The sequence below is a fragment of the Capsicum annuum genome, chromosome 8 (assembly GCF_002878395.1).
Source record: "Capsicum annuum cultivar UCD-10X-F1 chromosome 8, UCD10Xv1.1, whole genome shotgun sequence".
Taxonomy (NCBI): domain Eukaryota; kingdom Viridiplantae; phylum Streptophyta; class Magnoliopsida; order Solanales; family Solanaceae; genus Capsicum; species Capsicum annuum.
This window is the reverse complement of record NC_061118.1, coordinates 65,770,258-65,785,530: the sequence shown is the minus strand read 5'-3', so window position 1 is coordinate 65,785,530 and position 15,273 is coordinate 65,770,258.

Sequence of the window (15,273 nt, the reverse complement as noted above, 5' to 3'; positions counted from 1 at the left end):
ACTAGAAAGTGTAACCTACTAGAAAGGGTAACCCACTAGAGAGAGTAACTTCTTGCATATGTTATCTGGCGTTATCTTTCAGTTAGAAATGTTAGATGGTGCCAGAAATAAACTCACATATCCTTCTTCCATCCACCAATCAATTTCGTGCTTCTGCCTACAGCATTATTGGCCTTCTAAGCTTCTCTTGTTCGATCTAGTAAAGTATATCCTTCTGCTGGATAACAAATCTATGCATTTCTATTGGGTAGATTTTAGCCTTATGTTTTTTGTGGCGTTAGTCACTTTATCTCGCGTGATTTTATAATATAGCTTATATTCTTTTACTGCTCATCGGACTTCATCCCAGTAGGTATAATCATTGGTGTAGTTCCACTTTCCCCAATCCTTTGGCTAGATTTATGTATGAATGCATATGTTCTTCTGAAAAATAAACTGTTGTGCTTCATAGTATTCATTTTCTAAGAAGAGTATAGACACGGGAAATTTCTAAAGGTGAGAAATTTCTGACTAATCTTGGACGTCATGGACTATGATTCTTACATGATGATGTAGTATGAAAACAATTGAATCATAGGAATTATTGAATATTTTAATCCAGTATTCTAGTGGCTTAAACTACAACACGAATCTCTTCATCGCTAGTTGGATTCGATTGAAATACTTGAAGACATCACACTTTAACTCCATGAGAATGTAGTGCTGATGGGATAGGTACCAGAATATCCATAGAAGTTCTTATGGGAAGTCATTAGATAGTGCAATGAACATATGGCAAAAAGTATAATTCGGGTGCACTTCAAACGGCTTCAGGTTGGATCCGCTATACTTTTTGAACACTTGAAGCTCTTAGAAGGTTCTCTTTTCTTGGAGTATGGATGGATTGAAGGGATCCAAATATTGGTTGAACATATCTGAAGGGTAGTCTATTATTTAGATAGATAGTAATCCTACTGTGTTGAGCATGAGGATTTGACTAGGTTAGTGCTGGTTGTCTTCTCCATTACTGTATATCAGGAAGAGATCATTGACATAGATGTCCTCTAATTCTTTATATATGTCTATGGAAAAGAGGGTGTCCTCCTTCAGTTCTTCTTCCATGAAGAATACCAATTCAAGGTCATCATCTTTGCTGAGATAGATTCCCGCATGGACGAATCTTTCTTTAAAGAGGTTTATAGATTCCTTTGACTTCTTGGCTTAAGGATAGTTTTTAGAAAAGTTACTAAGCTGTCTGTAGATGAAGCAGCCATCATTCTTCTTCTTGTAATTTTCTGGGCTCATTTACCTAAAATACCTGGTTCGTTAGATCACCTTGCTCCTATTATCAGAAGGCATTGGCAGTTTGAAACTCTAAATGGTATCTATCATTATGATCTTGTCTTTTAACACGAGCAGGAGTAGTTGGACTTGGTGATGAGTTCATCCTTATTGGAAGCTTGATCGAGGGCTAGATTATTCCTTATGATCTTCTTCAGCAAAGATCTCTTCGTGCATAAGCTGTCCAAAGCTAGCAAGATGGCTTATCAAATGTAGCCAATCTATTTTATGGTTATGGATTTGAACTTCTCCTCCACAATCATCATTATGTGGCCTACTAGTATCTTTGATAGTAATGATATGACTTCTTGCTTTAGGATAGGATCTCTACCCAATATAAAGTAGATCTTCTCCAGCTTCTAGAAGTGGATATCAATAACATTTCTATCAAACTATAAGAACTTTACCTCAAAGAGCTATCATTAGAGATTTTCTTATCTCTAGCTTGCGTCTTTGCAAAAAACCTCATGTAGGATCCTGCTATTGAAGGCAAAGTCCTGGGATATCAGATAAGTGTTCTTATTGGAAATACCAAGAGCATTCCACAAGTCTCTGAGTACGTCGAAGAATCTAGATTTGAACTCTAATAGTATTATGTATTTCTCCCGTTCATCCAGATTCTTCATCACCATCCAAGTATAGAAGTCCTGGATCCTTTGGGGATAAGTTGAAATCTTGACGTCTTTAAGAGTGAAGTGTGAAATCACATTCCTATTATTTTATTTATCGGTGTACCTAGATATGGCCTTCTTTATGAGATTGGATCATCCGTCATCCCAAATTTGTCATCAATAAATTCGATAACCTCTAGATCCTTGGAGTGGTTTATGTATATTAGTAGATAGTTTTATTTCGGTGATTCAATTGAGGATTTTGGAGTGTCCTTAACGTACTCTCATGAATTGATAGACTCCTCACTGTGATCCATATATCCATCAGCAGGAAAGTTATCACTGGTGTCATAGTATGTATTTTTGTCAAATAGACCTTTATCATATAAAGCAGGACTAATGGGGTCAGCATCCTAGATCTATTCATTAAATTTTAGAGATTCTTCAACTGGATCATGAACTTCTGTTGTTGTGGATCTGGAACTGCATCATTATTGATGTTCAATGATATAAATTTGGGATGAGTTTATCTCAATCAGTATATGTATCATGTTAGGATGAAAACCACATGTGATTAGAAAGCTATTATTCAGCAAGGAATTCCATTCTCTATATTTGTATGGCACTTCTAGCTTATGGATTATCAGATTATCATTTGGGAAGGTGATGTTGTGGTCTAAGATCATCATGGTCCCTCTGTATAAATCAAATTCCATCTTTCTTTTAGACTGCTTTTGAGTGGCATCGACTTTTCTTTTTACAGCAATGGCATCTTTTCTTTCTCAAGCTATCTTAGTAATGTCAAACTCCTGTTCATCTTAAGATCCCTGGGATCCTTGGGATGATGACATAGGAATATGGGATCTTGAAGAAAGAGTGGGAAATATGTGGCTTTTATTTGGCATAGAGTATGTATGGGGCAACATTGGGAACAAGGTTGGCTTTGGTAGTTAGCTTTGGTTTCTTTGGTGTTGGAAGCCACAATATTTCAGGTGCTGGATTTGTTCTTTTAGAGAAGCCACATCCTTTGGCTGTTGGTTGAATAAATAAGATAGTAAAATGTATTGCGAACATATATCATACTACATAAATTCGAGCCATAACTATCAGATAAGTCTGTCATGCTGGGTAGATGCTTGTTCTACTCTTTTGTTCATTCCTTCAACTTTGCTTGCCAATTTGGTCGGTGAGAGAGCAATATGTTTCACATCTTTGTTGATGTTGGACAATATCCTATTCTAGTACATGGCATTTTTAGATTGCTAATTGAGTGTTGCTTCTATGTCGATGAGGGAAATTTTTCTCCAAATGGTAGGATAATAGTTTTAGCTTTTATATTTGGAGCATGACTGAGGTTATCCTTTACAAAGGGTTTGTTTGGTTGAAATTCATTTGAGTGACTAGTGCCGGTTGGGGACATCATGAGCATATTTGTTGCAGGCTACCTATCTCTTGTTTTGGTAGTTTTATTTTATGGTGGAGTAGGTGAGGTATCTCCTTGGCAAATATGGCATTTCCAATTCGGCTTCCATAGACTGTGTGAAGAGAAATGACATTTGCACCACAAAGTATATTGATTGTCATGATTAACGTAGTGTATCTAATCAAGCTCGTCCATGCAGCTGCTTAGGAACTAGTGTAGGAATTTTGGGTTGTTGACTAGAGAATGGTCGTTGGAGGGTTGGTACGTAGCGATTGAGAAGGTGGTTTTTGTTGGATTTTTTAGGTGTGAGTGGTCGAAACTTATTATGACGGTATTATTAAACCTTCTGGAAAAGGTTGGTTCTATGAACTAAAGAGGTTGAGGATGGTCTCTCAATTTCTCATAGTTTGTGACCCATGAATCAGGGAGTACTTTAAATAGTTTATCTTGGGAGCTAAGTACACTAAGTTTCATCAGTGGCATCAATGTTTAGGAACAAAACATTTTCTCCACCTAGAAGGGATAGATCCATAGCATGATTCTAAACTCGCCAAGCTACTTGGTTGTGGAGAGTTCCTTGAATAGCATCTCTGACCTGTAGAGCTCTGAGAATCTGAACCTGGATCTTTAATTCCTCTTTCAGTGCAGATCAAATAGGAACATGCTGAAGTTGAGAAATACAGTGACAAGGATTGTCCTAATGTTCAATATGATTTTTGAACATATTGGTATTTTTTTTATCTGCTATCAAAAAGGGAAAGACATGCAACTATTTGCTGTCCTTTTTCTTTTGTGATACATAAATGCCAGCCTAACAACTCTAAAGTGAATATGGGTGAAGCCTTTGATTCTCCATTGTCGTGGAAAATATTTAGGCATCTATAAAGTGATGAGTTGTTCCTTTTGAGTTGCAAGAATAGGATACTGATCTAATTTTGATGGACCAACATATTCTTTAACCCCTCATGGTCTTTGCTATACCAAAGAACAGATTTCCAGCCATGGGTTATATTCCTTCTTTACAAAGACAGTAAGGGTTCAATAGAGGTAGATATGTTATGGATATTTGTGGTAACACAGCTACTTTGTATAGGTAGTCATATTTAGATAATTACTATGGCTGCAGCATGGAACTATGAAGGTACTTTTATTAAATATGAAAAGAAGTTGGCTTCATCCACACGACGTAGATGTCTAAATCCTCTCCATGTATATGAAATGAAATTGGCTTAGTTTGCATAATAGATTTCTGATTTGAGTCATTATCTTAGAAAGAACATGCAGATTTGAGGTCTGCCTTAGTAGACCATTGGTTCTGTGGATGCTTGAGGGTAATAGGCTAGGGAGAGCCGGCGTAAGACCTATGTATGTCATATATGGAATAGTATTGTACTAAGAGGACAAAATATTTCATATGTTCTTAGACTGAAAAAGTCAAGCTGTCCTCTTAAGGGTTGTAGAGTCTTTGTCGCCAAGGTAAACCACCCGGATGTGTAGCTCAGTTTAGAAGTCATGCCATCCTATTGAGGGTTGTGAAGTCTTTGTTACCGAAGTAAACTATCCTAATGTTGATGTGTAGCTCAGTAGTAAGAAATCTATGGTGTGTCGATTAAAGCTTTGATTTCTTATGGATTACCTCCTATATGGACGTAAATCACCTATCTTGTTGGAAAGATAAGTCTCTAGATCTTTGGTGTCGACAAAAGCTTTGATTTCATATGGTGTGCCACCTACATGGTCGTGAAATTGCCTATAATGTTGGAAAGTTTGGAGCCCTTTTGATAGCCACTTAGTTTCTTTTATCGGCAGTCCTCTATAACCCACTGTCTCCCCATCTATTTGGTATCAAAGCCATCCCCACTCACGGAGGGAGGGAGGAAGCAGGAGTTTGCATACATATCTGCTCATTGCAAACATGTGAGCCCGATTTACATTTTTTTTTACTTTTTCCTTTACTTTTTCTTAGTTGTTACTCTTAGATCTATAGTCTTTGCTTCTTAGTTTTTACTACAAAACACCTGTAAATATTAGAGTCCTAGTGTTTCCATTATCATAGTCAGTGTTTTCCACATATCATATATTGTGTGTTGTACATAATTGAGTCTTAGTTTCTTTTCTCAGATTTTAGAACAAATATTTGTTATGTCTTGTCCTTGGATCTTTAGCATAAATGTAGAGTCTTATTGTCTAAAAAATACAAATTGATTTTCCATTTTATTGAGTATTTTCCATAGAGCCTTAGAACAGATACATAGAGTCACTAAAGTCCAAAAATACAAAAATATGACTTTTCCTTATTATTTATCTACTTTGTCTACTTTGTCCTATCCGTACATGTTTCTTCCTAAGTTTGAAATGTTTCCAACCTCTCAAAGAATTTTTTCATGTAAAGATGAGTACCTCTCTAAGGTAGAGGTGCTACAACTAGAACACGATATATCATCTACATATATACCTCTACCTAACCCTTGCTCTGCCTTTGCCAAAAAACATGTAACCCATGGATACAAATTGATTTTTTCCATCAAAATAGGACATGAGAAGTTAAGGAATACTTTGTTGCAATAATTCATGACTAGCATATCCTTATGACTCCAAATGACCATTTAATCACTTTGCAGATGCCAAAACACTTTCCACAAGACTAGAAAAGCCATGGTTAGACCCATATCCATTTTGGTGCCATTCTTTTTGCATTGACACATCATGGAAGAAAGCCCAGCCAATAAAGGCATGCCTTTCTCTCCTTGATATTAGATTATGCAATTACCAACATGAGAATTTGGGTACTCTACATGTTCTCCTGGATGTTGGGACAATTGTTGATACACTATTTACAAACCTTACCATGTCACTTTCTGATCCATGCTTAACAGAGGCACTAAAAATTCAAGTTCAAATCTTGGAAAATCCAGATGCTAGCTTATGTCCTATGGTACATCACCAATTATCTTGGCAAGCAAAAAATCATAAGAATACCCTATCCATGCTAGGAGACCAAACCTCCTTGTCCCCAGTTATAAATACTACCCAAAGAACCACCCTTGGTGTACAAATCTCAAAGCAAGTGTCAAAGGAAGAACTGCCCAGAGTCATTCCTGAATCATGGGTAAATAGTTATAAGAAGCTCAAATTCGATTCTCAGTGTCTTTGAACTTTCTATCCCATATCATAATTTAAACCTCACGAGACATCTTTACCTATCAACATGCTTATCTCCATTGATATATATCGGAAGGAGGAAAGCCCAGACCTAACATATATCTCATACTTACTTGAATGATTCATGAGAGATATAGATTAGGTTCAATAGTTCAATCATGAGGGATGTAACGTACACTAGTTCAAATGTCCTTTCACGGGATATTGCCTATGGGTGAACAACTATAGCTGTGCAAAGTCTGATGCAGCCACCCTTTTCCTCATTCCAATCAAGCTCATATACCTTACAACTACTCAGTCCAACTTAAGAAGATGACCAGAGATCTGACATTTCTAGATTCTCATTGTAAAGAAAAAAATCCATGGTAGACTGGTATCAAGCCGAAGGAATCTAAGGAGAATTCAAATGATAAAGGCCCCGTATGTTGCTGACATGATGAACTCAGTGCCAACCGCTCCACTACACTATGATATATTTTTGGAGCAGGATCTATAGTCCCAAATTTTGACCAGGAGATTCTAGATGAAGTTCCACCAGATGAGGATTGTGATTCTATCAAGCATGGTCTTCTAAATGGTAACCACACATGTCCAGGAATATCCTAGGCTAATGAAACTCTTATGTCAGAATAGTCCATCTCAGAAATCAATGCAGCAACAACAAAGAATTATTTCCCTCAATAGTTTCGTGGTGACCCTATTGAGAAATATCTAAATTCCCCAATGAATTTAAGGATATTGATCCAGAGGGAGGAGAAGAGCAATGACAAACCCATTCATTTGATCCGCCAAATATGATAATCTTAAAAAATAATTCAGATCATGTTCTTCTTGCAGAGGCTGATGAAACCACTGGTGTGATTACCACCAATCATGTTGATCCATATCCTAAGCTAAATGGGTTTCCCTAGATCTCAAAACATCAAGAAAGGCATAAGATTTACATGCAATACAGACGATCCCAAAAGAAGAAACCACCGAATAAGAAACTAATGATCAATAGTGTCGCTAGATCTCCAAAAAGAAAGATCCAGGCTAAAACAAGTTCTTCATCTTCCATGACAAAGGACATTTTGTAAAAGAATTTCCTAAGTCCAGAAAGGCAAAAAGGGAGGCTCAGTCCTCAGAAGACGATGGATGCTAAGTTCCCAATGAAAGATGAGGTCCTTCACTCCAATCCAAATAGCATTCCTAAATCTGCTTACAACACAAACACAGGAATGCCCAAGGACATTCCATCCCCCTTTATTTATGTCCAACCTCAGCCCCTTATTATCGATGACTTCCTGGAGAAGATATCATCACTCATCGGTGAAGGTAAATTCAACCAGTTAGAATAAATAATTAAGGAGATAAACATGATCACAGAAGAAATCAACATGATCTTCGAGCTGGAAACACCTCATGTTGAGCTTAAGATATATCCATCAAGATGGGAAAAGCCCCCTTAAGTTATCAGTTTCATGAACATCAGAGCAACTGCCTCAGTACTAAATCCTAACATCATCCCTAGTGATCAATAGGTCTCTAACTTTAAGACCTTTGGCACTATATTAAATAGAGAAATCCTCACAAACAGGGTGATTATGAGGTAGCCAATCATGATTGAATTCTTCCCAGATGTACTTTATACAACAAAATACCCCATCTCCAATATACCAAAGAAAGATGTAATCATTAGTTTTGGCATCTACAGGTAGCTAAAGAACCGACTCCTTATTCTGATAGAAGGTATAACCTTCATAGGCCGATGCAAGCAATATTCCACCATACCGAGGTTGTTCCAGATTATTGATGAAGACCCAATAAAGAAGAGGGAGAATCAACTAATATAAGAATATTGTGTTGAATCCTACAAAAAGAGTTCCTCAAGAAGACTAAACATCCCTTGTGGCTCAATTAGGAATTCTTCATCAGACTTTCATTCAGAAAAAGTGAAAATATTACTTCCACGAAGGCAAATTATTTTGGTATGAATATCAACCATCTTCATCTTTAAAATAAGGAGAGTGTACAGAATATCTAGATTTTTGGATCATCGAGCCATCAGATTCCTACTGGGGTTACAAGTCATTCTATGTCAACAAAATTAGACAAGGGGAAAATTTTGTCTAGTCTTAAACTACCAGCCCTTAATCATTTCCTTCTATATGAGAAATTCCCCACTTCAAATAAGTTGAACCTATTTGCACACCAAGCAAAAGCTACCCACTTTTCCTAACTCGATCTTAAATCAGGATTCTAGCATCTTGTCATACACCCAAAAAATAGAGCTAACACAACCTTCTATATAACAGATCATCACTACCAGTGAAAAGTTATGTCATTTGGGCTCAAACCTTCTGCTTCACTAGTCCAAATGGCTATTATTAAGATATTCTAGCCTATTCTCCATACATTATTGGTCTACATTAAGGACAGATTACTCATCAACAGCACTTTAGAGGAACACGTGGAGCTCTTCAATTAATTCCATAACCTGGTAAAGCAGCATGGATTTATGCTCTTGGAAAAGAACATGACCCTCATAAAAGATAAGATTTATTTTCTGTAGATGCACTTTTCCCATGAGTCTTACACTATCGGACCACACATATGCTAAAAATTGCTTAAGTTTCCAGATATTAATTTCTCAGTTAAGCAGATCAAGTAATTTCTTGGTGTGATTAATTATGTTGGACATTTCATACCCAATGTATCTATTTATAACTCCTTTCTCACAAAGATGCTAAATAAAAATACTCCATCCAAGGGAAAAAACAAGATGATGCGGTCCAAAAGATAAATGGACTATCCAATAAAGCAAATAAAATCCATATTCCATCGGATTGACAGATGATATTGAAGACCGATGCCAACAGTGATTATTAAAGTGCAAGTCTCCTAGAGGAAAAAGATGGCCAATATAAAATATACTGATACGCTAGTGAAAGGTTCAAAGAAGTAGAAAGACACTACCATAACACCTTTAAATAAATTCTTTTTGTGAGAAACAAAATAAAGAAGTTTAACTTCTTTCTCATTTATAAAGAATTTCACATTGAAATGGATAATAGGCTTTTCCCATAATTGTCTAGCTAAATCAAAATATTAACCCAAATCTACAGATTCTCTTATGGTTTAAATGGTTTCTACCTATAAATTCTAAGTGAAACACATCAAGGGAAAGGAGAACCTATTGGAGAAATTCCTATCAAGGCATAAAGAATTCTTTTCTAAAAACTATTCAATAAAAGAGAAGAAGAAGAAGACACCAGTCATCAGACTCTTGTGATCACTTATCAATAATAATGTTTGTTGGTGTATTCAAAAAGGATGCACGAGCTCATCGTCAACACAATCCAACACTATTTCTTAAAAGATGACATCAGATGACATGTGCAAGAAGTTACCCTCTCTAGTGGGTTACCCTTCCTGGAAGTTACCCTCTCCAACGATTACCCTTTCCAGTAAGTTACCTTCTCTCAAAGGAAATCCTGTCATATGGGTTACCCTCACTAGCATGTTACTTTTTCACGTGGGTTAGCCTCATCTACAAGAAAACCCTGTTAAGTGGGTCACCCTTTCAGATGGGTTTGCATTGAAGATGCTGACTCAACTACTTTAAAGATATGAAACTTATCCACCTATTTGCAAGATGTCTATAAGCTACTGATGCATCTACTTGTAAGCTGCTGACTCATCTGCTTGCATATGCTATCACATATCAATAAAATTAATGTTATTTGTTTTTTATTTATCCCATCACATATTAGTAGGGCTCGATGTGAATAAAAATATGGGTTATCTAGTCATAACAGATAAAGTTTATCCATTAGAAAAGGATAAAACTAATCTAGTCATAACAAATAATGCCTATTCTTTAGAAGATATGATAGGATAGTAATATTTTATTTCATGTTTATTCATAGGTATAGCTTATTTAGTAAGCTTCTTTCTCCTATAAAAGAAATCATAGGCCTTTAGTTAGAGGGAAAGATCTTCTTCACTTAGAAATTCACTCTCTGTTTGGATGAAACCCTCCCCTCTTCTAATTTTTTTTATATTTTCAATAAAGATTTTTGTTGGATAAAATCTCTTGCTCTTGTTTTCACTCTACAAAGAGATGGGTGCTTTGGTCCTTTAGGTCAGAGTAGTGCGGTAATAAAATACTTCAGCGAGGTACATGTTGTGACTCCAACATAGAACTCCAAAGGTACTTTCCATAGTTATGAAATGAAGTTGGCTTTGTCCGTATGATGTAGATGTCTAAGTCTTTTCCAAGTATATGAAACAAAATTGGCTTAGTCTACACTATAACTTTCTGGTTTGATTCATTATCTAAGGAATAACATTCAGATCTGAGGTATGCCTTATACACCTTTGGTTCTACGGATTCTTGAGGGCAATAGGCCCGGGAAAGCTTCTTTAAGGCCCATTTATAACATATATGGAACAGTCTTTACTAAGAAAACAAAAGTGTTCATGTGTTCTAAGGCTGGCCAGTCAATCCATCCCATTAAGGATTGCTAAGTCTCTTTTGCCCAAGCAAACTATCCATTATCAGATGTGTAGCTTAGTGGAAACGTCATTCTATCCCATTGAGGATTTTGATGTCTTGGTCATCGAAGAAAATATTCCAATGTTGGATGCACCGCTCAGTGGTAAAAAAGCTATGGTGTGTTGATTAAAAGGTTTGATTTCGTATGGATTGCGGCCTATATAGATGTGAAGTGAATGTCATGTCGGAAAGGTTAGAATGTGCATCTGTATTATTGATAAAATCTTTGATTTTGTATGGCGTGCTGCCTACATGGTAGTGAAACTGCCTTTCAAGTTGGAAAGTTTGGAGCTGTATTACTAGCCACCAAGGGATGTTTAGTCTTCTTGAGGAACATTTTGTGTGTTCAACATAAGATTCTTCTATCAACTGATTCGCCATCTTCTTTACTATATCTTTGTGAACAATTTGGAACAACCTTGTTATGGTAGAATATTTCCTGAATCGTCCCATGAAGGTTATACTTTCCATCAGAATAAGGAGGCAGTTGTTTAGCTGCCTATAGATGTCAAAACCAATGATCAGATACTTCCCTGGTATATTAGAGATAAGGATTTTTGTTAGGTAAAGTATGCCTGGATAGAATTTTTTCATGATTGGCTACCTCATAATCACCCTGATTGGAAGGACCCCTCTTTTAGATGCTGTGACAAAAGTCTTAAAGTGAGGGACCCATTGATCACTAGGATGATGTCAAAATTTAGTATTGAGGCCGCAACTCTGGTGTCTATGAAGGCAATGACCTAAAGGGACTTGTTCCATATTGATAGATATATCATAAGCTTGACATGAGGTGTTTCCAGATTAGAGATCATCTTTATTTCTTCTATGATCATGTTGATCTCCTCCATCAGTTTTGCTAACCGATTGAATTCAACTTTACCGATGGGTGATGATATCTTCTCTAGGTAGTCATCGATAATAAGGGATTGAGGTTGGCCATCAATGAAGAGAGATGGAATGTCCTTGGTCGTTCCTATGTCTTTGTTGCAAACAAATTTAGGAATGCTATCTGGATTAGAGTGAAGGACCTTATCTTTGGTTAGGAACTTAGCATCCATCATTTTTTATGAGGACCAAGCCTCATTTTATGCCTTTCTAAACTTAGGACATTATTTTGGAAAGTGTTATTTGTCATGGTAGATGAAGCCTTATGTGTGCTTGGATCATTCTTTTTAGAGGATCTGGCATCACTGTTGATCATTAGTTCCTTAACGACAATTTTTTCTTTCTATCCCGCTCATACTGCATGTATCTCTTATGCCTTTCTTGATATTTGTAGAGCTGGGAAGATCCATATGGCTTAGGGTTTAGATCAAAATGTTTAGTGGTAATCACACCAGTGGTTTTGTCATCCTCTGTAAAAAGAACAAGATTCGAATTATAGTTTCAGATTATTATGTTTGTCGGATCAAATGATTGGGTCTATTATTGCTCTTATCCTCCCTCTAGGTCAACATCTTCCAAGGCATTAGGGTAATTCAAATATTTTTTAACAAGGTTACCATGGAACTGCTGATGGGGATGATTCCTTATTACTGCTGCATCGAACCATAAGATGGCCTATTCTGACATAGGAGGATCAACAACCTAAAAGATTCCTAGACATACGTGGTCAACATTAAGAATATTATGCTTGATGGAATCCCAGTCCTCATCTGGTGGAAGTCTATCGAGAATCTCCAAGTCACCATCTGGGACTATAAAATCAAACTTCGAAAAGATATCATCATGTATTGGAGTGGTAGACACTTAATTCATCATATCAGTATCATTCAGGGCCTTCATCCTTTTAACTTATCCTTGGGTCCCTTTGCCTTGCTAGCAATCTTCCATCACTTTTTTTATTTTCCATGAGAATATAGAAATATCCGATCTCTTCTCATCTTCTTGAGTTGGAATGATTAGTTCTAAGGTAGATGATCTTGATGGAAATGAGGAAATGGCTGGCTTTTGTAGTGATGGTGAAAGTATGATGATTTGAGGTGGTTTTATGCACTATAGTGTTGTTATCCGGGCCTATTTAGCCTTGTTTTGAGGACAAATTGTGTTCTTAATGTGTTAACGATAATATAATTGAGCATCTAAGTTTTCAAGTACTTTATTACAATGTTTAAGGTATATTTCAAACAAGTTTGTACTTAATATCATCATTTAGAGTTCATATGAGAAAACTAGTTTTACTAGCTTGAGCTAGGTGTTGTTCTAGTTGATCGCGATGGATTCTAATATGTGTTATGAGTTCCTAATGGTATGATTGTGTAATTATGTGTGTAAAAATATGATTCTGTTGTTTAAAGTTCAATTGAATCAAACCAAGAGTTAAAACTAAGTGAAACATAAAAAGGGGCAAAAATAGTATTCTTAGCTTAAGTTTTTAGTTCGTCGTATTGGATGTTGTATTGTTTTGAGGTCTAATTTATTGTTTTTAATGATATAGTATGATTTGTGAGTATATTATGATGATATATCAATGATACAAAAGCTTCAAATAAGGTTTAAAAAGCTTAAAAATGCTTGGAATGGATCAACAAAAGCACAAGACACAATTTGACGTGAAATAGATCTCTTGGAAGTTCATGGCGCATCACAGACCAAAGCTAAGGTAAAATGGTACATTATATGCATAAAATATTCCTAAGTGACCCATAATAGTGGGTATCAAGATAATTGTATGACACACAGCTAGACATAGAAAATTAACCTCACGACACGGCCTAGTGCAATAAATCGACAGTTTTGTCCTCCTATAAACAGGACAATTGTACTTGATGGTAGACTCCTTGGATGAATTTGAAACTTAAAGAGGATCTGTAAAAAACTTCAATTATAGTTTTTATTTATTTAATTTAACTTTTTAATGGACTTTATCATGTTTTAATTCATCATAATTATGGTTATGTCCATGAGTGGCTAAAAGCCCCCTTTTCGGGGTTAAGGCCAAGAATATTTTTACTATTGATTTGAATTGAGATTTTTTGGATTTATTATCATATTTAGTTGTTTATTTATACTTGTATTACTATTTTAAGGATTTGGGACCCTTAGAATACATATATTGTAGACCTTGTGAGCTCGGGAGGGGTAATAGGAAGATAGAACGTGGGGGTAAATAGAGTAATGTTCTTATTATTTTATAAAATAAGGAATTTGAATAAGCATTTAGGATATAGATATACCTAAAAGCCTTACTTGGTTTGCTGTGGGATGATATATAGATGTGTTTAGCTTAGTTCTCATATCCCCGCTCAACGATGTAGTTGTGGGTCTAAGTTAGATGGGTTATTAGAGGCTTGAGAGACCATGATCATTAAATCAACCCTATGAATCAACAACTAAGATAAGTAGTCTAATGAAAGAAGTTCAATATGATTGTTTATAGTTCTTTAACCCCGGGTTTTTATTCATTGATTTTCCAAAGTCCTTACCTTCCTACATTACTTTAGTTTACTTTTGATTACAAGCTCTCAAAACTCTTTTGGCTACGTTGTCCTAGTTAATCTCAATTGTTAAACTAGAATTGGATAGTTGCTTAACACAAGTCTCTAAGGGATCAATATTCGGCATTATTTTAGGCCACTATATTACTTGGTGAAACCACATACACTTGCGTTGCACTTGGGAGCAACATACGGCATATGATGGTATATCTTGTGGATTTATGATGGCGTTTGTTAATAGGGTAATTTGTTCCTTGAGTGATACCATTTCTCTTATTTTCTGGTCAATGAATGATAGTACTGAGGTTTTTAGTGGACATGTCGTAGACCGGATAGACTATTTTATTTATTCTAGAACTTCTATATGTTTGGCATGACCCAAAACCCAATATTCATCATCGTCATCGTTTGTCCTGTCCACATCACACACTACACAGCTATAGTTGCTCACCTATGGGCCATGTCCTATGAAAGGATATTTGAACCAGTGTACGTTACATCTCTCATGATTGAACTATTTAACCAAATACATATCTCTCATGAATTATTTAAGTGAGAGATATATGTTGGGTCTAGGCTTTCTTCCCTTAGATTAGTATCAGTAGGGACAAGCATATTGATAGGCAAAGATGTCTTGAGAGGTGTAACTTTTGATATGGAATAGAAATTTTGAAGACTGTGAGAATCGAATCTAAGCTTCTTATAACTATTGGATTATGATTCTAGAATGACTCTGAGCAATTCTTCCTTAGACAATTGCTTTGAGATTTGTACACC